This window comes from Cupressus sempervirens, chromosome 4, assembly GCF_028749045.1.
Source record: "Cupressus sempervirens isolate cs-2001-9-10 chromosome 4, ASM2874904v1, whole genome shotgun sequence".
In the NCBI taxonomy this organism is placed as follows: Eukaryota; Viridiplantae; Streptophyta; class Pinopsida; order Cupressales; family Cupressaceae; genus Cupressus; species Cupressus sempervirens.
Genome location: NC_143121.1, coordinates 753154057 through 753180665, shown reverse-complemented (window position 1 = coordinate 753180665; position 26609 = coordinate 753154057). Strand labels below are relative to the sequence as shown.

Below are 26609 nucleotides of genomic sequence, written 5' to 3'. Positions count from 1 at the left end.
CTCAGTATCTTCTGGCTAGTATCCTGTGTGAATGTGGAAAAGTCACACAACTTGTTGTACAGGGAAAATATGTTTCCAAGTACAATTTTGACTTTTTCTATTTTCTTAGCCAGCTCTACTTGTGATAGTGCTATATCACCGGATATTTTCTTGTTTACCTTGCCTTGGAATTTTCTTTTTGACCATTCCAGTAATTTGGTGTTTGTTTCTTGGTCTTCACTAGTCACCTGGTCAACTATATCAGATAGTTGTTCTACAATTGGTTTTGACTCATCAAGAGACTGTAAGCAAAAAGCTTTGGTGAATATGTCTTTGATTTCATTCAAGGTAAGCTTGTGCTTGTGTTCTCTTCTTAGTGCTTCTTGTCTCCTTCTTCTGTCCAATGCACTCTGAATTTCATTGATCTTCTCTTTAGTGAGAGTGCTGGATTCATAATATGGAATTTTTATTTCTTCATCAAGCTCAGGAATTCCATAGTGAAGTTTCCTGGCTACCTTTGATGAGCTCGAGCTTGGTGTCCTGATTTGTATTTGTAACCTATCGGTGCTCGGCTGCTGAAGAGTCCGTGTTGGAGTACCAGATTTGGGTAATGCAACCAATATTTGTATTGCAGACTCCTCTTTCTTGCTTGTCTCATCTTTTTCTTCAGCTTGTATATCCTTTTGATGATCACTAGGTGGGGTTGAACTTGCTGGCTGTTCAGTTGTTTCTTTAGTTTTCCCTGCTGCTATATTTGGCATTTGAAGTGTGTCACTGACTACACTTGGTGGAGGTGGTGGAGGAAGAAATAGAATACTAGTAGGTTGTATGATGGAAGGTGGTTTTTGTGTTTTCACCTTGACTGCCTTTGTTTTGACTACTGGATTCTGCAATTCATCAACACTGACCAATAAAGGATTTGAACATAATTTTGCTACTAGTGTTGATTGTTCAAGGATTTATAAATCCTCTGCAATTAATGGATTGATGTTTGGACTTGAAGTGTCTGTAACATCCTTGATTTTGATAATCTCTGCAGGTGTGATGGTGGCATGAGGAGGACTAGGAGAGGATACCTGTGTGTCTTGCACACTTTGATCTTGTTGCACAACTATATCTTTCTCTTCCTCTTTCTCCTTTGTATGTGCCTTTTCATCTTCCTTTTCTTCTCCAACCTTCTTCTCCACTTGTTCCTTTTCTTTTTCTTTGATCCCTGATGCCTTCTCCTCCTTTATCTTGACACTTGCTTCTGCCTTATATTCTTCATTATACACATCTTCTATTTTCTTGTAAACTATCTTCCACAATCTTGTGAATTTTGTAACTACCTCCTCAATTTTGTTCTCTAAAATGCTGAAAGCTCTATGTTTGGGAGTGAATCTATTGTTATGCCTCTTGACTGCATTTGTTACTTGATTCTTAGTCAAATCAGGCAACAATCTAGCTAATGTTGATTCCCTTATCTCCCTTTCCATTTGTAAACAAAAATGCCATTTATCCTCTACAATTTTGTACAAATCTTTAGGTATTGATTCATCTAATTCTAGAGGTGTGTGCTTATACTCAACCATCATAGCATACACTGATTCCTCTAATTTATTTTGTTCTTCTTTGGTGAGCTTAGAAAAAGTTAGGTTCTTTAAACCTTTCAAATCATCATTCTTGATCTTTGAACATAATTTATCAATAGTAGTTTGAGGTTTGTGCCTTACCACTTGAAATTGGCTGTTGTCCTTTGACTCAGTCTTTTCCTCATCTATTTCAGGCTGTGCAACAAATTTTCTTTTCTTCTTTGGCTCGGCAGCAGTCTTCTTTAAAGTTTTCTTCTTCTCTCTTGCCTCCTCTTGGACTTTTTGTGCTGCAACCCTTGTAATAGGTCTCTTTGGTGCTGGAGCAACTACTTTCTTTCCCTTGGGTTGAGGAGCAAGAGGAGTTGTGGCCTTTCTTTTTGTGACCTTGTTTTCAATTTGCGCTTCCTTGGCTTCTTCTTCCTTAGTACTTTCCTCTTCATCTTCTCCTAACCCTTGAGTCAGACCTTGTGGTTCATCTTCCTCATCTTCGATGTCTTCTTCTTTCTCTTCTACTGTTCCTTCTTCTCCAACACCAAATTTTCATTTAATTTTTCTTACCAATTTTTCTTTCTTCTTTACTGTAGAGGCAGTTTTCAAATATGTTTTCACCCTTGATTTTACCACATCATAGGTTCCAAAGGCTTTTGCATTCTTATCAACTTCTTCTGCAAGGAGGGCTGTTATTGCTGTAGAGGCTTGATCAATGTCAAGTTCATATCCTAGTGGCCTAAGCCATCTTACTCTAGGTATTACTACTTGTATATAGGTGTAATCAATATCTACAAGAAAAAAAATGTCTTTTTCATATTTGTTAGTCAATGAAACTGGAATTCTCATTCTTTGTTTCATGGACTGTTTGAAGTCCTCAAAGTAACTAGTCATTTGGGCATCAAAATTATCACCCATTTGTTCAATATATCCATTGATTTGTTCAACAATTGTTTTGTCTGGACTCCATCTCACCTTACCTACAGAAGGAAATTCTTTCATCAGATAGAAAAACATGCACACCAAAATGGATCCAAATTTGCACTGAGCTCCCTTGCTCTTCCTTATAGCTCCCAGATTCTCATTAATCTGTTGAAACATGAGCTCTGCTAGATCATAAGTATGGTCCTTTTTGATCAATTTGTATGTAACATCAACTGTTATACAAGGAACACTGTTTAACCTGCTCGACTGATAGAATTTGTGTGAAATGATTCTCACAACAAAATCCAGTAGGGGTTCTGTGATTGTATCTATAGTCATTCCCCTATTATTCCATTTAGCACTCGTATTTCTCTCTATTATTTCTCTTTTATCACTACGCAGGGTCTTTGGCCGATCTAGGGTTGGAATACCAATAACCCTATGAATAGTATTCTTGGAGAATTTCACTAGTCCTGTTTCTAACCAAAAGGCTCCATCATGTATTCTGCTCAACGTACCCATTCAACTTTGAAAACAGTCAAAAATTCTAGGGTTTTGGTTAATCCTTTTCTCTCAACTATTGAGAACTCATCTTTCAGTATGTTGTTCTCACATAACTCGTCATATGCATTGTGAATTTCTAAATCTCCTATGGCTCCAATTTTGCAGTTATAGCATCTATGGACATCTTGGACCATAACAACTTTATTAGGAATAACTGATAATGCACCTATAGGATCCTTCTTATATGCGACTTCTGGGATGGGCTTGAATTCTGGTTGCTTAACTTCATTACTAACCAATTGTATCTCATGACTCTCTTTGCTCTTAGTGGTTCCAAACCCAGATGCCATTGTTTGCCAAACTAGGGTTTATAGTTTAAATAAGTTTATAAACACTACGTAGCTTGACACTTAAGTAAAAATACCTCAAATCGATGAGACTCATGCTGAATTGCTATGGAAATCTTCACAAATGGCTTCTAAGCTGACCTTGATCTTCTGCGCTCTTCTCGTCTTTGCTTCGTGTTTGAATGGTAAGAAATGATCAAAAATCAAATTATGTACTCTTTTAAAATAGAGTAATTAATGCTTAGTGCGCTGACAACTGTCTACTCGGCACCTGAAGGATTTTGACTTCACTTGGCTCCTATTGATATTTCACAGCTCAGCATTATCTATCAACTCGGTCGCTGTTAGCAACTCGGCATCTGAAGACAATTTTGGCAGATTTTGCAAGACTCTTAGTTTTGCATCTTTGCTTATGCTGATTTCTTCTTTGCAATTCTTCTATGTTTTGGGACTGATGTATGATGTGACTTAGTTTATCAATCCCACACATCCATTCTTGCTTAATTTGATGAAGTGTGATCACTTGACCTGCTAGGTGAAGTGATCTCTACACTTGATGTGTTACACTCATCTTTCTTCTTCCATGTCTTATTCATCTCACTTTTGATGTTTTCAACATCTATCTTTGCCTTTCCATTGTTGTACTTAGAGCTAGGTGCCTTTGACCTTGTTGGGCAATTCCTGCTGATATGACCAATTTTTAAGCAACTAAAACATGTGGTTTGACTCAACCATCTTTTATAGTTTCCCCTAAAATGTGTTCTTATGCAATTTTGGGGTATATGTCCATATTCTTGACAATAGTGACAACTGAACCTGGTGTTGTAATCCCAAAATTCATGGTTTGATGCCTTTGCTGATTGATTTGATGTCCACATAGGCTTTGATCTGCATTCAAAAGCTCTATGTCCATATTTCTTGCAATTATGACAGTGACCCTCAAATCTTGATGTCTTAATAATCTTGGTTCTACATTCATATGCTTGATGAGCTTGCTTCTTGCACTTATGACGATAGTTTACATTCTTATCATGCTGATGGGCATTCTTGCTTATACATACATTAGATGTATGTCCTTTCTTTCCACAGAAATGACATGTAAGTTTGACATTTTTACCTTTGTCGCTTCTTTGTTCAGCACTCTTTGATGATTCTCCAACTTTAGTACTGTTGTATCCAAGTCCTGCTGTATCATGGATTGATCTTGGGGATTTCAGTAATTGCTCAAAATACTTGATGGCTTCATTGGGTTTGTTGAAGCTTTCTAAAATTTTCTTTTCTCTTCTTAAGTCATTCTGCAATTGTTCATTCTGCATCTTTAGTGTAGAGATCTCAATGTCTTTCACATTAAGTTCATGATGAAGGTTCATCATTTGGGCAAGTGTATCCATCTGAATGTTTGAGATCCTTGTTAATTTAGTAAATTTTTCTTCAAGTCTGTTTGCAAGATTCCTTTTGTCATTTTCCATCATAGCTTTATCTTCAACTGCTCTTTTCTTTTGTTTAGTGATTTCACATAACATTATGGCCTGTGATTCATGTTCCATCTTGAGAGATCTTATCTCATCTGTTTGGTCTTTGTTTTTCTCCATCAATTCTGTAATTGCTGCATCAAACTCTTTAGTATTTCCATTGGAAAATATATTTGTAGTATCAATCTCCTTGTAGTTTATCTCATTTTTAGCTATGGCCAAATCCTTCCTTCTTTTCAATGAGTTTCTCAACTTATCTCTAGATTCCTCCAAGCTATGCAGAGCAAGTTGCACATCTATCACCTGATTTTCAATGATCTTTCCAAGTTTGAAAGCTTCCATCTTTAGATCTTTTCCTCCAAGATGTTAGGCTTTTTCTTGTGAGAACCTAATCTGCTCTGATACCAATTGTTGGAATATTCAAATATGGAAAGAATATTGATGAGAGGGGGGTGGGGGTGGGGGGGGGGGGTGAATCAGAAGTATTATACTTTATATAATAAAACTTTTATCTGAAAGTAAATTGCATACATGTAAATACATCATGAAAATATGAAACTAAAACATGCATCAACAACACATAACACTGGAATTTGGTAACCCAGAAACCCTCCAAAAATAAGAAGGTAAAACAATTCACTGCAGTAATATGGTTCGACCACTTTTGATGGTCTGCCCTATTAAAGGCTTTACACTGTGTCAATAGTGACCTGGTTAAAGGATTTACAAACACTTAACATGAAGTGTCACCCTGTTAAAGGATTTAATCACCTTTTGACAAGGATCTACAAATAGCTGTTAAGCCAACCTATCTACATAGGATTTCCTTTCTAATACAATGGTAAGAGAGTATTAGGTATTATAAACCTGATAGTTTGCAATCCTTGATTGCTGAATGCAGGCACTTGTTCTGTTTTCTCTGATCTTGATCCTTTATGATCTGATAACCCTTGTTCTGAAAATAGATTTCTTTATACACCCTTGTATATCCACTTGCATCTTTTTACAATGAAATTTTGACTTCCTTATAAAGACATTTGAGAATTTAGGGTTAGATATGGATCTACGATCCACATTGAATCTCAATTTCCTGCTCAATACTTCCCTTTTTGCTAATTGGTTGCATGCCTTTCCAATTTTCCAATTGGCTGCATGTAGATTGCATAGGAAATGTAAAAGATTCGTTCTTATCTCTGGATCATTTGAGATTTACCTTATGTCGGCTACAAAAATGGCTTACATCATAGTTTGTACAATTACAAACTCTTATGCTGATATCCTGAGTTACTCGGCTCCTGAAGCATTACTGATGCTCGGCACATGTTGTTTCTTGGATAGCTTGGCACCTAAACAAAACTGTATCACTCGGCACCTTATGTTACTCGACACTTGAATAACTCGGCACTTGATATCACTCGGCACTTGAATAACTCGGCACTTGATATCACTCGGCACTTGAATAACTCGACACTTGATATTGAAAAATGGTTAAGTGTATTGACACTCAGCTGTCAAAATTATTCTTTAGACCAACAAAACATTCATGCACACCCAAAAAGTATTATCAATTGCTATAACTTCATCTAGAGAAAATGAAATGAAATTTGAGTGTTTTATTTTTTCCTTCATACCTTCTTTTTAAACCTGTGCAAGACATCTAGCCCATTCCCACCCACTATTTACTAACCAGTGACTGTTCGAATAGTTTTGAACTTTGGAAAAACACAATAAGGCAGTAATTGAAGGGTAGTCCATCATAGGATGTACTCTACTAAAAATATAAAAGACCACACTAAATTGAACTACTTTTCCCATATTTTGCACTTCCATTGCTTTCCCAATGAAATCTTCAATGGAACCTTTTACTGCAGAATGCTTCTCCCATAATTGTTGGTGTAACTCGTATATTTTGGCATTCCTGATATGCAAATAGTTGTCCTTTGTTTTCCAAGTTAGCATGAATTTTTCAACTCCATCTATAGTTTCCTTTTTGTAAACTTTATTGAGATGCTTTTCTATGGTATCAAGTTTAAGCTGCAACCTCTTCTCCTAGTTCTTTGTTATATATATGCAAATCTTACATCTACATTCTATAGGAGGCTCATCATCAATTGGATTCGCCACTGGTTCAATGAACTAGTACTTTTCCACCCATTCTAATTAAAAATTTCTTTTGGACAGATCCTAGCGAGATCAATCTTTCTTTGATTCCAATTTTCTTTTCCCCTTTTGTGCATGAACATGATTTATGGAATCACTTTTGGTTTTTCTCACCCGACTGATCTAGAACCAACTCCAACTCTATAATATTAGTTTGTGACTCCCTACTTATGGGAAGTGCCTCCAAATCATGTTCAAGTTTGTCCTCGATTGAGATATAAGGTTCACCAGCTTGAACTTCTTCAATATGGTCTGAGTCTCCAGCTTGTGATGAATCTCTTTTTCAATAAGCACTAGAGCTAACTTATGAATCTTGTAGGTTGCCAACATTTCCACCACCAAAATATGTCGATATGGTTCTATATTTTGGTAATGGTGGCATCTCAGGGATCTTATTGGAACCCTTGTTACCCCTCTTGTTTGACATTGCAAATTGATAAAGGCTGCAAAAAGTAAATCAACTTAGTTGTTGAACAAAAGACTCAAATAGTGAAGAGTCAAAGACTATGGACAATGACAGTAGACTACTTAGACTACATATAATAACAATAATATGATTCATTCTCAAAAAAAGGATACTATTGCTTTAGTACTACAGTTTATGGTACTACCCAATACAATTCGCAAACCTATAGGCTATCTTAGCATGTGAGATGTCCAATCACTAGTGGAGACTGGATAGTAAAACTAAAAAAATAACCAGAACCATTGTACCAATACCACTATCGACATAAAAAATAGATTAAAAATCACTTGCCTTTTACAAAAATCAGGGTCCATGAGTCAATGGGCAATGCACTCAGCACTCTGAAACTTTGGTAGTAATAAGAAATGCTAGTCTCCAGACTAGAAAAGAGTGGATTGTGTAGAATAATAATATCTTATAGTCCAATCTAAGTTGGTGAATTATGTGGGATTAATAAGTGGGAATGTCAAATGTAGGTGAAACACACCTTCCTATGCAAGCTCACAATAGGAAACAGTTGGCTAAACGGGGCTAGTGGTCGATACACATCGGGAAAATGGGAAAATTATTTGGTTGTAGTAATGGTGAAAGAACGTGGGCCAATAAGAAACAACATGCACAGGATGACAAAATGTTTAAAATAAATGTATCCAAAATGTATATTGCATTAGCGATTAGACTGCTATTTTTGACCAATCACGTGATAACTAATGGGCGACTACCACGGGTGTTGAACCCAAATCTAATAAATATCCAGTGATGCGGTTGACCTACATTGCATGCGCTATTCGCCAAATGATGATCGACCCATGAGATGGGATTGCCAAATGGTGAAGATTTTTCGCTAAAGCAATCTCTGCTATCCCCAAATTATCTATTTTATTTTTGATTTGTTAGGTGTCTTAGAACATAAGAAGTTTTAATTGTATAATCAATGTTTTATTCTCTTCTATATACATCTTTCTATATAACTGTATATAACATACATAGATAATACAATTGTGTATTGTTTATTGCATAAATAATTTTTTTAGTTGTATCATTATTTCTACTCATTCCAATAATATCTTTTACCTTTTTGCTAGTTGACAGGAATTTGGTTGCTATGCTAGTATGATTCACAAGGGAATAGTTGGGATATCTTAGTTGGTAGAGCAGAGGACTGAAAATCCTTAGGTCACTAGTTCAAATCTAGTTTTTGGCATATACACTTTGTATAAGTATAAAAAATGATGAGTAGACCTTATTTAATATTTATTTCAATAGAAAATAAATAATATTTATTATTTATGAATAGTCATTAGTAATTCTATGTTATTGAATTAATAGGGAGTTCATCCAAGTTATTTCAAAGGGGATAAAAACTACTTGAAATAACTCGAACTAGAGAGCAATTTTATCTATTTCATTTGTATTAATATCTTCTCATAAAGATAGAAATAACTAGAAACTATTATATAGCTTCCAATTCCTCTGGAAGATTAAAAAATGATTTTGATCAATAGAAAGATTGAGAAAAAATAGCTTCCACCTTAGCACTATATAAAAATAGGACTAGATCGGGGTAAAGACCAATACTTATGATTGGTAGAAAGAGAAAGATCAAAATAAAAAGTTCACGTGGTCTTGAATCTTGGAAATAAGGATTGGGGACATTAAAAACCTTATATCCATAAAACCTTCAACATAACATAGATAACAGATAAATGGGAGTTAATATCATTCCAATTGCTGCTATTGCAGTAATAATGATCCAAAAAGTCAAAGAATAATTATGATTAGTAATTATGCCCAAAAATATCATAAATTCTACTATAAAACCACTAATTCTTTACAATGTAAGAGAAGCCATTGAAAAGCTACTAAACATAGTAAATATTTTAGGAATCGATATAGCAATTCCTCCCACTTCATCAAGAAAAAGAGTATGTATCCTGTCATAACTTGTTCCTACTAAGAAAAAAAGTGCAACACCAATTGATCCATGAGAAATCATTCCCAAAATGCTCCATTAAGACCTGTATATGCCATGGAACTAGTTCCTATAATTACAAAACCCATATGAGATATTGATGAATAGGCTATCCTTCTTTTCAAATTGCGTTGACCCATAGAAGTTAGAGATGCATAGTTAATTTGCACTAGTCCTATGATAATCAACCATGGCGAAAACAAAGAATGAGCATGAGGTAACAATTCTATATTGATATGAATCAACCCATATCCTCCAATTTTCAATAGAACTCTAGCCAAAAGCATACTTGTACTATAATGTGCTTCCCCATGAGTATCTGGTAACTAGGTATGTAAAGGGAAGCTTTGTAATTTGATTACATAAGCAATCAAAAACCCTAAATATAATAGCATTTCAAGTGTGATGGAATAATCTTTTTAAGCTAATAATTAGAAATCAAATGCTGGTCCATGAGATCCATAGAGACCCATACTCAAAGCTCCCATTTAAATAAAAATGGAACCACACACAATATACAAAAGAAATTTTGTGGCTAAATAGAGACATCTTCCCCCCTCCAGATGGATAAAAGTAAGTACATAGGAATTAGTTCCAACTCCCACATGAGAAAGAAAAGTAGAATATATCAAGAAGCGAATAATCCCAATTGTCTATTGTACATTGCCAACATCAAGAAATATAATAATTATAGATTTTGAGAAACTAGCCAAGCAACTAAAGTAGCTAAAGTAGTTATAAATCCCATTAATAAAATATGTCCAATGGAAAATCCATCAATTCCCAGTTTCCAATGAAAATGAATAAGGCTTATCTAGTTATAATCCTCTTCCAATTGGATTAATGAAGTGTCAAAATGATAATGATAACAAAATATATAGGTCATCAAAAGAAGATCTAATAGGCAAATACCTAGAGTATACCATCAAATCATTTTATTTCCTTTATGGGGAAATAAAGGGATTAATAACCCCGCAGATATGGGAAAAATAACAATTATTATTAACCAAGGTAAATTACTCATAATGAAGAGAAAAAAGACTTTCTATATCAAAACCCATGCTTTCATTTTTGGGTCAAGTATGGTTTTGATTAGTGAAAGAGGAAAAGGAGAATGAAAAATATGTATGGGATGAATCTAACTATTTTTCTTTTTTGATGGATTAGTAAGCTAGATCCATACTATGCGATGTTTCATGCCATAAATAAACTCATATACTTAAAAAATTTGTTGGACAAGCCAATTCACACCTCTAACAACCTATGCAGTCTTCTATTCTTGGAGCAAAAGCAATTTGCGTAGATTTACATCCTTCCCAAGGTATCATTTCTAATACATCTATGGGACATGCTTGTACACACTAGGTACAACCAATACATGTATCATAAATTTTGACTGAATGTGCCATTGAATCTAAGAACTCCATTAGTACAAAAAGTGTTTCATTGAATAAGATTTTTTAAATATATGGCTAGTGATGATATATTATGAATATCAAGAAAATCGATAATTGTATTATCAGTGATATAATGAATAGATTTAGATTCTATCTTTTTTCTTTATAAATTTTTTTACCCAATCTAGTCTTAAATAGATCATTTGGATAATGAGTTAAATATGAATTATGCTCTTGATTGATCTTAGAAAAAATCTCTATATAAAGAAAAGATTTAGATCTATTTTTAGGGAGACAAACCTAGTATATATTTGAATAGAAATAGATATACAATTTTTTCATATGGAAGGAGATCTTTATTACCATTTTGACAAATTAAATTGATTGATATGAGTTGATTTACTGTTATCATATATTGCAAGAACAACAACTAATCCAATAGCTGTTTCAGTAGTAGCAATAGCTATATAACAAAGATAAAAAAGATATCCCCCTTTACTTGCCTACTATCAAAAAAATATGAGAATGCTACTACGTTTAAATTAACTACATTGAGTATCAGCTCAAGACACATAAGTGCTTTAACCATGTTTCAACTTGTTACTAGCCCATAAATAGTGATAGAGAATAAATAAGCACCTAAAAGAAGCTCATGTTCGAGCATAATAGAGGAATTCCTCATACCTTGATCTCATCAAATACAAAAAAAAGTGTCAGTTTCTAACTTACCATTATCAAAAAAATGACATGATCTATGAAGATAACACAACATATTTATGCCGCATGAGAGCTTCCATTTTCAAGCTGTGTCTTCTTGATGAGCTATAGTAATGGCTCCTATAAGAGCAATTAGAAGAATTAGAGAAATAAGTTCAAATGGAAGGGAAAAATCAGTGGATAAATGAGCCCCATTACGTTGAATATTGTTTGTTAAATCTCATTCTAATATTTGATCTAATTTTTGAGTCAGAGATATTCTGAACGATGATATGTTCAAGATTATAGTAATTAGTGAACAAAAAAGACTCGTACAAACTATTGAAGTAATGCTATCTTTGATAGTTTGGGGAGCGACATAATTGGGATATTTTGGATTATTTATCAACATCACAATATATAGAATCAAAATATTAGTAGCTCCTATGTAGATCAGGATTTGTGCAATAGCTACAAAATTGACATTTTGTATAATATAGAAAAGAAGAAGAAGAAATTAGAACTAACCCCAATGAAAGAGTAGAATAAATTATATTAGTAAGTAATACTACTCCTATACCTCCTAATAGAAGACTTAGTGTTAGAGGAGCCAACAAAAGAATACTAGATATAGATTCAGGTCGATTCATTCTGTATACAATAACTTCAAATATTATTTCCTCCCATTCACTAAATAAAAAGTTAGCCCATTTACCTATATGCTATACTAGATTTGTAATTTCATTTGATATGGGCATTGATTAATTAATCTATAGCTCAATAATCGATTCCGATCAATCATACATGTGACATTATTAATGGAAATTCAATAGAATGATTTATTCCTGATTTGTAAAAAATCATAAATATTTTGTTTATCAGATACTCTTTAATCGAAGCTCAATCTAAATAATCATAGAAATGATTTAATCATAAAATTTGTCCGTAGTTTCTTTAGACATATTAAGTTAATATACTTAGCTCAAAATTGTTTGAATTGTTAAATCCTCAACAAAAGATATTGGTAAATGCAATGTGATCATAATTTAATTCATGACGATCATAGGTCGAAAGTTCATATCCTTCAGTCATCGCTAGACAATTTGTGGGCCAATATTCGACACAATTTCCACAAAAGATACAAATTCCAAAATCAATACTATAATTTTCCAATCATTTTTCCCCATATCTATTTTGACTTTCCAATCCATAACAAGTAGATTGATCGGGCATACATGGACGCACACTTCACAAGCAATACATTTATCAAATTCAAAGTGGATCCTCTAACGAAATTGTTCTAACGGGATCCATTTTCATAGGGATATTGAATAGTAATAGGTAAATGATTCATGTGATATAAGGTAACCATAAAACCTTACCCAATGTATCTCGTAGCCTGTATTGCTTGTTCACTATAATTCATAAACCCAGTTACCATGGAGAACATGTGTAAAATCTCCTCAAATAATCATAGAAATTTATTTCTCTTCATAGATTTGATCTATCAAATTTGGACATATTGCAAAATTGATAAGAACCTCTTTATGAAAAAAAGAGAGTTAGTTATAATAAAATAATTTGGAAAGAGGCTATTAGTAAAAAATTAACCAAAGCAATAGGTAAAAGAAATTTTCACCCAAGATCCAATAATTGGTCCATTCTTATCTTAGGCAAAGTCCATCCTATTGTGATAGAAATTAATAAGAGCAGATCGACTTTAGTTAATATAATTAGGATCTTGATTGTTATATTAACAACCCTGCTAATTCCAGAAATAGAATCCCATTCAAAATGTTCCAGAATGGGTATGAATGGAATTGATAAGTTGCACTCACCCAAGTAAAGAACTGTTACAAAGAATAAAGAAGCTAATATATTTACATAAGAAACAACATAAAATAAACCAAATTTGATACCCTAATATTTAGTTTGATAACCTGCTACCAATTCTTCTTCTGGTTCTGGTAAATTGGAGGGCACATTCTACCACAGACAAGATGAAAAAACCTAAAAACCCTATAGGTTGACGCCAAAAATTCCATCCTAAAAAACCATATTTGCATTATACTTCAACTATATCATTTGTACTTGAACTATTTGATAATTATAGTCAATAGAAATGTCACTATTTTCATCTCTATTCCAAAATCGTACATGAAACTTTCACTTCATACAGCTTGTCAATGGTCATTAAGAAATAAAGAACACAATAAAAAAAAAGACCCAGATCATAAATTAAACCAATGAGATTCTGTCTGCTACAAATAATAGGAGCTTTTGAACATATCTTAACCTTCAATATTTTTTTGCGAGAGAAAGAAAATTGTGTTAAAGGATTACTTCATTTTGGATAGCCATTTCTTTAAGTGGATAGAAACATATTGTAGATCGGGATTCTAGGGAAGTACTACTTGATCATCTCTACCAATGTCAAGTCCTTATTCTTATCCCATTTCTATGGAATTATCTTTGGTCTAGACATCAGTTTCTTTTTTCTTCACTATTTATATCTTATCTCACCATCTACCTTTGCTTGATTTTTAGTATATATGATGGTAACTTCACACTTTTATACTTTGCCTCCTCGCTATTGGGTCCCAATGACTAATATACGAACTGGGGCACACAATTTTCACTAATTGTGCATGTCCTCACTCTTGTACATGGGGGATGGGACTTAATCATCTTACTGCAAGATTTATAAACTATTTGATCTCTCCCATATGACTATCTAGTTATTTGATTGGAATATTCATCCTATTCACTTCTATTTTTTCCTCTTTTTATAACTATAACTAAAAAAAGGAAAAAATGAATCTCATATTCCAATGAATCACACATAGAGATATAGATAACACACATAAAGCTAAATGAATTTTGTAAGTAATAGCTTGATCAGCAGCTTAGAGACACCTAAAAAAATATATTTATTATTGGATGTATATCTTGCTATAAGTTGTCCAAGGGGAGCAATACTTGAAATTGCAATCTAAAAAAGGCCTATACTATGATCAATTAAAACAATGTGGTGACCAAAGGGAATTACTAAATAGCCTAAAAAAATACGTATCACCACTACCCCTAGTCCAATACTAAATAACCAAATATCCCCTTTAGATGGGATAATATCCTCTTTTAGTAGTAGTTTTATTCCATCCATCAAAGCTTGAATAATTCCCAAAGGACTAACATATTCAGGTCCAATGCATCGTTGTATTACCACAAATATTTTTCTTTCAAACCATACAATAACTAATACTCCTATCATAATTCCTAATAGAAGGATAATTATATTTCTTTTGAAAATCCATATATTTCATAACTAATACTCCTATCGTAATTCCATATATTTCTTTTGAAAATCCCAACCGAGAAAATAAATTGATAGCTTGTTCTTTGAGATCTTCTATATTAATGACCATTTTAACGATCAACCTCTCCCATAATGATATCTATACTACCAAAAGTCATCACAATATTGGCTAATTTCATACTTTTAACTAGTTGAGGAAGAATATGCAAATTAATAAAACCAGGTGGTTAGATTTTCCATCTCCAGGGGAAAATGTTATCATCTCCTATAAATTTTTTTTCCCAATTCTCCCTTGGGAGCTTCTACTCTCACGTAATGTTCTTATTTTGATAACTCAAAAGTAGGGGAAGGTTTTTACTGATAGATTGAGATTCAAAATTGTTCCATTTCGAATCTTTTCCCTTATTTAAATGTCAAACCTCTAAATTCTCATAGGCACCTCCCAAAATTATTTCTAGGGCTTGTCTAATTATTTTTATAGATTCTTTCATTTCTCTGATTCAAAGCAAATAATGAGCTAATGAATCTCCTTCTTTTTGCCATTGGATTTCCCAATCCAATTCATCATAACATTCATAATGATCGACTTTACAAAGTTCCCATTGGATTATGAAAGCTCATAACATGGGTCTTGATAAACTCCAATCTATTGCTTCTTCTCTACTAATAATGCCTACTCTCTCAACTCGTCTCAAAAATATAGGATTGCGTGTAATAAGTCTTTCATAGTTGGTCACTTTTGGAAAGAAATAATAGCAAAAATTGAAGCATTTATCTACCTAACCATAAGGTAAATTTACAACTACTCCTTTGATATGGAAATAATTATGCATCATTTGCATGCTTGTGGTAGCTTCAAATAAATTATATATCATTTCCCTCTCTCTTAAAATATAAAAGAAAGGAGTCTACGCACCAATATCAGCCATGAAAGGTTCAAGCCATAACAAATGAGAAGCTATACAACTTGACTCTAGCATAATCATTCTAATATAGCTAGTCCTTTTAGGTATTTGAATATTTTCCAATTTTTCTGATGCATTAACCATTACTACTTCTATAAATATAGTAGCTAAATAATCCCATCGTGTTACATAGGGGAGATATTGAACAATTGTTCTTTTCTCAGCAATTTTTTCCATGCCTCCATGTAAATAACCTAATATAGGTTCACAATCAATAACATCTTCACCATCTAGAGTAACAAGTCGAAGAACATCATGCATTGGTGGATGATGAGGACCCATACTTACCATCATGAGGTATTTCTCCCTAACAACCATAATAATATCTCTTTCTTGGTTAAAAATAAATTTTGAGAACAAAAAAAAGAATGACTCATTAGGATTTGGAATTTAATAAAACATAATTTTAAAAAAATTCATTCAAATAAAAATCAACACAGTCCATGAATATCTAATTGATTGATTAAACATTTGTAATGAAGTCTATCTTTTTTGAACAAATAAATCAGAAGTCATTTACAGTTACCCACAATTTTCCACAAACCTCTTTGGGATGAGTAGTCTCTTCCGTGCAGGTCCAAATATTCAGTAAGTTTTTGAATTTGACTAGTTAAATAATATACTTGAGATTCAACCTCTTTGTTCTCTAGGAATCAAAGAGGGGTGAACAAACAAATTTTTTATCATAAAAAATATTCTAAAGTTCAAGATTATTTGATTAATTTAATTTAGAATAAGAAAAAAGAATGAGATCCATTTCTTTTTGTTCATGGTCCATATATTCCTATGTGTCGATTGAATGAATTTCTCTTCGACATAAATAAAATTCAACTTTCGTAGAATAAAGTTACCATACTAGATAGATTTAATGAGAATAAAGTTACCACACTAGCAAGATTTAATGTCAGAGTTTATTCAAGATTATTAAAAAGAATAATACACTCTCCTTTTCCATTGAGAAAGAAAAAAAGGGATGACTGAATGATTAATAAACTCTCCATATTCAAGGTCAGAGAGAAGAGCTATAGTAGATTATAGAACCATGTCCCTTAATTTTTCCAAGTACATTGAAGAGACTCTAGAGATTCCCATTGCTCCTCTCTAGGGTCTTGGAGGGTGTACTATAGTTATACCACTTCCTCTAATTTATTCATTATTTTCAAAATATTTTGTTGGCATTAAGTCTTGTTTGTTATTAGTGACAACATTTATTCAAATTTCGTATGGTTACCAAGTTCATCATTCAGTCTCTAGTGTTTACCGAGCATTCCAGTGGTTAGCAAGTTTCACAGTTCACACCGAGCATTCCAGTGGTTACCAAGTGAAAATAGGCAGTGTGAAGTCCACTAGTTATCACCAAGCAGTTCAATTGTTACCGAGCTTTGCAATGTCTACTGAGTTATCAAGTCTTGTGATGTGAAGCCAATGATAACCGAGTGATGGGATGAGTAGAGTTTACCGAGTGCAAGCAAGGTAAACTTGGTATTCAGTTTCTATTGAGTGACACTATATCTACAAAGTCTCCAATGTTCACCGAGTTTGAAGCTATGTTGAGTGGTTAGTATGGGCTGAGCCTCTAGTTCTACCGAATGCATGGTGATGCCAAGTAATGTAGTGGACACCGAGTATCAGAAGTTCACCAAGTCAGCTTTCAGAACCTGAGTTTCTACATTTGGGCCGACTCAGTAATATTGGTGTTAACTTGTATTTTGGTTGGCCTTGTTATTATAAGAATTGGGATGGTATGTATGTAATGTATTGTATCATACCCAAGCATGATAAGGTAGTAATGTTTGAGAAGAGTGAAAGTGAATGTGATGATCAACGTGCAAATGTGAAACAACAACAGAGCCAAGTATTCAACAAGGTCAAATCAAGATCAATCAAGTTTTATCAATCACAAAGAGGTGATCAACATTTCAAGGATCTAATCAACAATTCAATTGTAAGTCAGATCTACTATTTCATCCTAACAGGTGAATTAGATTCAAATCCTTTAACAGGGTAGACTTAACAGTCTTTTCTTTAAATCTTTTAACAGAGTGCATACTTCATTGTATGCTTGTAAACCCTCTAACAAGGTGCACCTAGTAGTCCTAATTGCTCCTAATAGGGAAGATAATCAAAAGTGATCATTATAAGCCTTAATAGGCCAACTTGATACTACAGTATTGAAGTTTTGTGGGTATCATCCCCACCCCAATTTTACTTTGTATTTGGAAGGTTTCTAGGTCATCAAATATTGTGTTCAAGTGTTTTGTATTTTTTAGTTTCTCATGCATGCAGTAGATTAAATTAATGGTGAATGGATTATGTTGTTAAGTGCCGAATTTGTCAAAATTTTTGAGGTTACTGATTCACCCCTCCCCTCTTAGTAACCTAGCTAGTCTTGACTATTTCCAACAATTGGTATCAGAGTAGTGTGGTTCTCAGGATAAAGTTTGACAACTTGAGAAAAGATCAAAACAATGGAGATATTCAGACTTGACAAAGCTATTAGCAATGAGAAGCTAGATCTGGAGATGGCCATAGCTCAACTCAAGGAAGCAAAAAAGCATCTTTCCCTATCTCTAAAAAGAAGGAAGGAACTTGCAAAATAGATGAATGACCACCAGTATGTTGAAGAGAAGATTGAAGACTTTTTCCCTTCAAGAAGTTCAAATGAAGCAAATGAGGCAATCAAAGAACTGCTAGAAAAGAATGGCTCCTTGCAAGAAGAGGTAAGAAAATTGAAAAGAGAACAAGAAATTCAGTCAATAAGATTGTGTGAAATTTTGGAACAGAGAAATAAGGCAAATGAAGACTTAGAGGCAAGGAACAATGAAACTCAAAATCAATCCTTTCAACAAGAAAGTCTTATTAATCAACTCTCCAATGCAAATGAGGAAATCATGAGTCTGAGATCTAAAAATGAAAAGTTAAGGAATGATTTAAGCATTGAAAGACAAATCAATGAAAGATTTTTTTAAAGTAATGATTTAAGCACTGAAAGACAAATCAATGAAAGATTGAAAATTGATCTAAATTCTGAGAAGCAACTCAATGAAAGAATAATGAAATCCCAAGCAGACATGGATCAATTGAATTAGCAAAATGAGCAGAATCTCTATGGGCAAAAGGGTAAAGCAGGACTTGGATACAAAGAAGAAGGCGAATCCTCCAAACAAGGTGCTCAAAGGAATCAAAGACCTACTTGCAATCACTGTGGTAAGATAGGTCATACATCAAATAAATGTTAGAGAAATGGAATGACAAAATTCAATGGAAAATGCTACAATTTCAGTCAACATGGTCATAAAGCTAATGAATGAAAGGAGAAACCAAAGTTTGAAGGTAAATGTCACAAATGCAAGAAACAATGGTCACAAGGCATCTGAATGCAGATCTAAACCTTTCAATCCAGCCGAACAATTTGTAAAGGCAATATTTAGTTGGGACTACAATACTTGGTGTAGATGTCATTGCTATGGAGAATATAGACACATTGGCATAAATTGTGCAAGGCATCACTTGAGAAGAAAGATACTACAATAAGATTTTACACATGCACTGAACTTGGTCATATAGCCAAGAATTACATGAATATAGGTAGAGTTGAAGATGAAAAGAAAGCAAAAACTGATAACATTAGGAAGCAAATGAGACAACAATGGATTCCTAAATCTACCGAGCAAGCTAGTTCAAGTGATGATGGTCATGTTACTCAAGAAGTGGGTGATTCCACCATTTCCAATTAAATTCTTAAGGAAGAATTGGAACTGTATTCTCAAGGTCATATCTCAAACAGTTGCAATTGAATGGAAGGAAAGATCCAAATCAGTATTCTAGATATAGAGGGATCACAAAAGGTTAGCATCAGTATTCACCGAGCAAAGCTAGATCATACCGAGTGAGGTCGGGAGTAACAAAGTTTTATTTGATCGTTGAGTTACAAGGTTCTACCAAGTAATCTACACAGATAGTGGATGACAACCTGTCAAGCACTATGTCATTATGGCTCTTATCATACTGAGCATTAATGGGAAATTTTCATCAAACAACATAATTTTGATTTTATTTTCACCGCAAATTTAGTATATTCAGAGCAGAGCAATTTGTAGAGCATTCAAGCGATCTTGAGCAGAGTTTGCAGTGAAGTTTTCAAAGAAGTTTTTCTCATCTTATCGAGCGATCATGGCATCCACTAGCAGCAACAACAAGGTGAAGAAAGGATTGGAGATGTTGGTGAGAGGTGTCGAATGGAAGACTCTGAATTTCAAAATGGTACCAACAATTGCAGAATCACTTGACCCCAATGGAGCTCAGTGGCAAATTCCACAAAAGGTACTCCTTATAAATGATATTTGTACTCATTTCAAATGTGTTGTGCAAGAAATTGGAACCCTAGAAATGGATAGTGCCCTAGGAGAACTGTGTGTGGATGGAACCCTTAAGCCCAAGCATAAATATCTAGAGGAGAAAGGCTTAACCCACATTCTGCACCTGCCAAGAAACTTTCAGATAAGATGGATTAGGTATATTTTGAGCCGAGTGCATAGTAATCAGTTGTGGTTAGAGCAACCAATCTTGATAATGAAGAAAATGATTCATAGAATCACAGGTCTCCCTATGCTTAACAAGGTCAAATATACGAAAACCCTAGGTCGGGATGAGCTTCAAAAGAAAACCCTAGCTGAATGGGATGATAGAGGATTAAAGATTAGCAATGTATCTGATGTGGAACTTAGGTTTGGCATTCATATCATTGCACACAAGATATACAGCTCCAGTCGACTGAATAGTGTGCCGTGTGAGGCTATGGACCTAGCTTATAAGGTTGTTAAGAAGAATTTGGAATTTGATTTAGCAGATTTAATGTTGAAACAACTGAACAAGAACATGGAAAGCATAAGAACATCAAAGAATAACCCATGTAAATTTGGTTCTTTGTTCCAAAGGAATAGTGGTATGGAGAAAGGACACTCCAGTTTTGCACCAAATTAATGAGTTTATTGCAAAGATGGGTGAAAATTTTGATAGTATAATGGACAACTATTTTGAAGCATTCAAGGAAAAGATGAATAACAAGTTTCGGATTCCACCAGAATTAGTTGAAGATTACAAGGATGATGTTTGTTTCATGGTTGATTGTGATAGAGTATACATTTAGGTAGTAAGGCCTAGAATAATATGGGTGAAACCTCTTCCTTATGAGGTTAATATTGATGAAAAAAAGGAGATAATTGAAGCCCTAGTGAATGAGCCTGTAGATCCAAAGGTACCCATCTTTCGAACTTATGATGAAGCAAAGCCCAGAATAGAGCCTGAGATTAAGCTCCCACAGGTGGTAAATAAAGGAAAGAGGAGGATATCTAAACTAAAAACTGCAAAATGCTACTCTGATGCTTACTGAGGGAAAAGGTAAAGATGAAGAAGAATATGAGGATGATGAACAAGAATTAGAAAAGGAGGAAGAGCTTGTAAGAAAGAAAGGCAAGGTGATTATCACCAAGCCACCCAAGGCCTCTACAACTGTATTTACCAGAAGATCCAAGAAGAAAGGAGGCAGTGAAGTTATGTTCAGTAAGCCCCCTCTCACCTTCCAAGAAAGATTGAAGCAATTAGAAGAAGGTTTTGGTATTACAAATTTCAAAGCTTTAAAGTATGAAACTAGAATTGATGTAGAGAAGATGTAGATTGAGGAGCTAGTACTGACAAAGATGGGAAAATGGAAATATTCCCTTGATCAAATCACCCCTTTGATTTCTAATGAGTTATTAGCAAGGTTAAAACCTAGATGGGAATCATCTATGCAAGCAGCAAAGGACATATATGAAAAATCTTTGAGATAGTTGCTACCGAGTCTTACCAATGCTGAGGTTAAGGAAGCAATGGAGAAAAATGAAGATAAGATAATGATCAGATTTCATACTTGTTTGATTTTGGTGAAAGATATTGAGCATGTAGTCAAGGATGCTACATCCATGTGGAAATCATATGCACAAACCTAGTGAAAATCCAGTGGAAATCAATGATGATGATAGTGACAAGGATGAAGATGATGAAGAAGAGAATACTCCTTGTGTCACTATTGATGTTGAGGATTATCAGGCATTGATGAAGGATGGTGAAGAAGAGAAAGAGGAAGAAGCTGAAGAGGAAGATAGGGAAGAAGAAGAAGGAAAAAATGATCCAGTTAGGATAGTAGTAGAAGTGATAGCCTCCCTTCCTCACTCTCTAGTAAAAACAACCACATCATCAAGCATGGAGATAGCTTCAGCAAGTGTGATTGTGACCACAACAGATACATCATTTTCCCAATCACTCTTTGCTCCCTCTCAGCTCCGAAGTATCTCTAATGGAAGTGTCTACCACTTCATCCATCGAGCTACAACCCTCTTTTTCTTTAGCTCCCGAGTCAGGGACATCAATAGTAAGTTCCACAATTTTGTCTACTTTAATTCTTCATATTCTAGTAAGTGTTCCTATCGTATGTACTTCTATTAGTGTTCCACCTATATATACTTCAATTTTGGGAAGTCCATCAATTTTGGATTCTTTTAGCACTCCAATCGGTATTCCATCAGTAGGAACCATACAAGTTTTCACTGCAAGCCCTACTATTTCTACTATTGTTTCTATTTCAAAGTCCAAAGCAGTAATATCAGAAGTTGAACCAAAGACACCACTTACAATTTTGATTAGCGAAAAATAAATTGATAAAGATATAGACCTGGACAAGGAAATTGAAATTCCCAAGTTGGATTTTGATAATGCTACTGTGGAACAAATGAGATTAGTAAGCCAACTTCTTGAGATGAAGGCAAAGTAGAAGCAACTTAGAAAAGAAAGGGATAGAGAATTTAGGATCATTGAAAGTGCCAAGAATATCTTGATAGAGGCCATAGGTGTTGATGTTGATTCATCTCAATATATTTTGTTACAGTTAGAAGAAGCAGTAAATGAATTCAATGAGGACTCTACTGGTCAAGATAAGTTGATAGAAAAAGCAGAGAAAAAGTTTGACAATAAAATGCTTGAGCACATTGCTATTCATTAGGTAGAGCTTTCCTCAATTTTGGCTATTCTTGAAAATTCCTTTACAAATGTAACATCTCTTTTTGCTAAGCTATGTGATGTTATCGAGTATATGAAGGAAATAAAAGAAAAACTAAATAAGATAGACGAGGATCTGAAGGCCAGTGCTCAAAAGTTGTAGCTTGACCCCAGTTCAAGCTCTACACCTCACATGAGGGTCAAATTCCTACCAAGGCAGATTTGTTGAGAGAGGAAGCTAGGATTCAATCTATACTAATAAACATCTAGAACATGATCCTTCCAATCATGGACACAATGCAGAAGCATATTGCCTATTAAAAAACGTTGATCCATGATAACAATTTTTCAATTGCAGATCATATGATTGAACTCTTAGTAGAAGTCCAAGTGGCACTTCAAACCTACAAAATTTTGCAAGAAAACTGGGATAAGACATTAGCTCTTATTCTTAAGGTACACTCTAAGTTTCTCTCACATTTTAGTGTCTCTATATAAGTATGTTGTGTATAAATGTTTAGCATTATTGTCAAAAAGGGGGAGAGACATATGTACAAAATAAAAGGGGGAGAGACTTGTGCAGAATAATAAAGGGGGAGAAATTAAGGAGAGAGAGATATTTGTATATACACTCAGTATGATATTATGCCTGATATAATATGTACATTGTATGGGGAAGGTATGTGCAAATGTATATACAACAGAATTACAAAGACAATTTTTGAAAAATCAAAAATCAAAATCAGCATGACACTGTACATAAGTTTTGGCTAATAACTGTTTTTTTCACTAATGCCAAAGGGGGAGATTGTTGGCATTAAGTCTTGTTTGTTATTAGTGATGAAACTTACTCAAATTTCATATGGTTACCGATTTCATCATTCAGTCTCCAATGTTTACCAAGCATTCCAATGGTTACCAAGTTTCACAGTTCACACCGAGAATTCCAGTGGTTACCGAGTGAAAACAGGCAGTGTGAAGTCTAGTAGTTATCACTGAGCAGTTCAATTGTTATCGAGCTTCACAGTGTCTACTGAGTTATCAGTTCTTGTGATGTGAAGCCAATGTTGATCGAGTGATGGGATGACTAGAGTTTATCAAGTGCAAGCAAGGTAAACTTGGTATTTAGTGTCTATCGAGTGACACTATATCTACCGAGTCTCCAATGTTCATCGAGTTTGAAGCTATGTTGAGTGATTAGTATGGACCGAGCCTCTACTTCTATCAAATGCATGATGATGCCGAGTAATGCAGTGGATGCTGAGTATCAGAAATTCACCAAGTTAGCTTTCAGAACCCGAGTTTCTACATTTGGGTTGACTCAGTTTCATTGGTGTTAACTTGTGTTTTGGCCGACCTTGTTATTATAAGAATTGGGATGGTATATATGTAATGTATTGTATCATACCCAAGCATGATAAGGTAGTAATGTTTTGAGAAGAGTGAAAGTGAATGTGATGATTAGCATGTGAATGTGAATCAACAACAGAGCAAAGTATTCAACAAGGTCAAATCAGGATTAGTCAAGTTTTATCTATCACAAAGAGGTGATCAACATTTCAAGGATCTAAATAGCAATTCAGTTGTAAGTCAAATCTACTATTTCATCCTAACAGGTGAATCAGATTCAAATCCTTTAATAGGGTAGACTTAATAGTCTTTTCTTTACATCTCTTAACAAAGTGCATACTTCATTATATGTTTGTAAAAGCTCTAACAAGGTGGAACTAGCAGTCCTAATTGCTCATAACAAGGTAGATCATCAAAAGTGATCATTGTAAGCCTTAATAGGACAACTTTATACTACAGTATTGAATTTTTGTGGGTATCATCCCCACCCCAGTTTTACTTTGTATTTGGAAGGTTTCTGGGTCACCAAATATTGTGTTCAAGTGTTTTGTATTTTTCAGTTTCTCATGCATTCAGTAGATTAAATTAATGGTGAATGGATTATGTTGTTAAGTGTTGAATTTGTCAAAAGTTTTGAGGTTACTGATTCACCCCTCCCCTCTCAGTAACCTAGCTAGTCTTGATTATTTCCAACATCTTCTTCATCTACTAAGAAAGGAAGAAAACCCTTGGGATTTTTTCCCATCAGTAGTTCTCTCGGTATGTTTGGTCTTGGTCTCGTTATTATCATCCCATCCTTCTTATCGAAGCAAAACTTTCTTAAAGAAGAATAACTCGTAACATAAGAAAGAGCTTTTCTTGCGTCCGAATTTGCTTTTTTCCTCCAAACCTTGTTACAATGTTGTTTTTTGGATTTAGAAGTGCATTTTATTGGTACAACCATAATATTTTTATAGTTCAATTTTATTTCAAAAAAATAGATTTTTTTGAATATTATATATATATATATATATATATATATATTAAATTCATTGTTTATAGTTTAGTTCCATTTTATTGAGAAAAATATGATAGAATATTCTATCATATTTTTATTGCATTTTGGAACCTTATTGTAAACTATTTACTAGTAATAAGAGATCCATGATACAAATTGACAATAATTAATAAATTCTTACATACATATATCGAATTTTGAGTAAATGAAAACTATGTCATTTTAACATATTTGGTTATTTCTCATATTAATAATTCTAGTTGGTTTCATCTTCTATTCGATTCTATTCTTAACACTACTATTAATCTATAATGAAAAATTGAATTATAAATAAGAATGTGTGTGTACATAACTAATATCTCAACACCTAAACTGAAAAAGAGTTCCTTCTTGCTCATCTTACAAATATTTGATTAGTATCAGCATTGACCAATGCAAATCTTTTGCAGAAAAAAGATTAAAAAGAAGTAAAAATTCAATATGAAATCGGTAGGATTGCATCCCATATTTTATTGTTCTTCTTTATTCATGATCTATCATTTTTATTTTATTCTCTTCAAGGCCTAGTGGATTGGAAACCAAGAATGTGGAATATCAGAATATTGAGAATAATGATTTAATCTTTCTATGGAGTTTATATACAAATATGCTTGGGTCATGCCTTTCCTTCCACTTTTAGTTTATGTACCAATTGGATTAGGATCTTTTTTTTTTCCAGGAGCAACTAAGAGTGTTTGTCATACATGGGCTCTTATTAGCATTTTTCTATTAAGTGAAGCTATGTTTCTTTCTTTCAATTTGTTCTTGTAATAGATTATCAATGGTCCCATCTATCAATATTTCTGGTCCTGGGTTATTAATAATAAGTTTTCATTAGTGTTAGGCTATTTAATTGATCCACTTACTTCCATTATGTTAGTTTTAGTTACAATAGTTGGAAACATGGTTATGATTTACAGTGATACTTATATGTCGCATGATAAAACAAGTTGTAAGGTCCCTTCCCCAATACCCTATTATAACCTTAAATAACACAAATATGATCAGAACTAGGAAGCATAAGGAGGTGAGATGTCATGTATTTGTCTCTCGTATATAGAATGTGAATTAAAGACCATTACCATACACTTTATGATAGAATGATGATAGGTAGGTTCCAAGATTTAGGTATGTCATGATTGACATTCTCCTTATTAATATTAGACCTAAGATCCTATTGAAATTGATATACATTTTAGTCAGTATTGTGCCAAGTATCGTATTCAAAATTTTATCAGATTGGTAAGCTAAGACCCTATGGAATAAAGACTTGAGATGTTACAACTTAGAAACTATACCGATAGGGTCATGGTATGTTTTAGATTAGGGTAAAAATAGGTTTTGAAGGGACTCAAAACCCTTAACAATAGTGAAAAAGATGTTCAAACATAGCATAACCAGGAAACAAAATCCTAAGACCAAAAAACAGAC

General features: G+C 33.8%; 1 non-coding gene across 1 annotated transcript; it reads left to right on the top strand.

Moving 5' to 3' along the window:
• Positions 1-8542: 8542 nt before the first annotated feature.
• Positions 8543-8615, top strand: TRNAF-GAA (transfer RNA phenylalanine (anticodon GAA)). Its single transcript has one exon. It is a non-coding gene; the product is annotated as a tRNA-Phe (tRNA).
• The last annotated feature ends 17994 nt before the right edge of the window (positions 8616-26609 follow it).